The following is a 958-nucleotide window of genomic DNA, read 5'->3' on the forward strand; positions in this document are numbered from 1 at the left end:
GGTCAATGTTTTCCATTCCTGGATGATCACTTTTAGTCATGGATCTGATATCAAATTAAGAAATTGAAACCCACCGTCAAAATATACCAGACAGATGTTATTTTTTCTTTCGAATTATATGTCATGTTATGTTAGACAAAAGTAATAATCTTTTAAACGCTGTCCAATAACAATTTAAGCAAGCTGTATTGTTTTTTTTTTCAATCTTAGTCTACAAAGATATGATATATTTTACATAATTTCTATCGGACTAACATAAATTGCTAGCATTTCATAGCACAGCATATTCGAATATAATTTGGAAAATTATTACGAGAATCTAGACATATTATTCATTTTCTAAAACACGAATGAGTCAATAAAATATATGCTAAGGTTTCCGAATGAATATGAGAATACAGAAAATATAACTCATGAATGTTGAAGTCGCAGTAAGTCACAGTAAATTCCCTTTTCTAGTTCGTCGTAACTCTTTTTAAGGAAGACTATCCATAAAGTGTACTTACTCTTTCCTGCGTCCTAACTCTCCACACGAATCCTCTGCTTTGACGCTACGTACCTGTGTGTTGTGTGGACGACGGTGAAAACGCAACTGAGAAAGTTTGCCTACTTCCTGATTCGTCTCTCCAACATCCTCCTCGCTTTATATGAAAGATCCGCCCTGTGACGTCACTGCCTAAACGCGCTGCCATTGGTTGAGAGACGGACCTCCTAGTGTAACCATTGGCGCCTGACATCCATGACGTCATCCCGCCTCGCCTACGTGATTGGCCGCTCTTGAAAAACATATTACCTGAATGTCAGTGGTATCGTGTGTGTGATTAACGCGATGCTAAACTAGAACGGATCAAAAAGGAGCGTTTCTTTTGGCATTTAGTGAAATGGTTCGGTTGCAGGCGAGAGAGAGAAAAATACAAAAGCCAAAAAGAATGGGTAAACAATGTCTCCATTTGACCCG

At 38.0% G+C, this 958-nt stretch overlaps 1 protein-coding gene across 1 annotated transcript in view; it reads right to left on the reverse strand.

Moving 5' to 3' along the window:
• Positions 1 to 631, reverse strand: part of LOC119594650 (cardioactive peptide-like) — a gene marked incomplete in the record, with an annotated part of 25423 nt that extends 24792 nt beyond the window's left edge. The window contains 1 exon segment of the mRNA XM_037943699.1: positions 560 to 631.
• Between the last annotated feature and the right edge of the window lie 327 nt (positions 632 to 958).

The sequence above is a fragment of the Penaeus monodon genome, chromosome 34 (genome assembly GCF_015228065.2).
Source record: "Penaeus monodon isolate SGIC_2016 chromosome 34, NSTDA_Pmon_1, whole genome shotgun sequence".
Lineage (NCBI taxonomy): Eukaryota > Metazoa > Arthropoda > Malacostraca > Decapoda > Penaeidae > Penaeus > Penaeus monodon.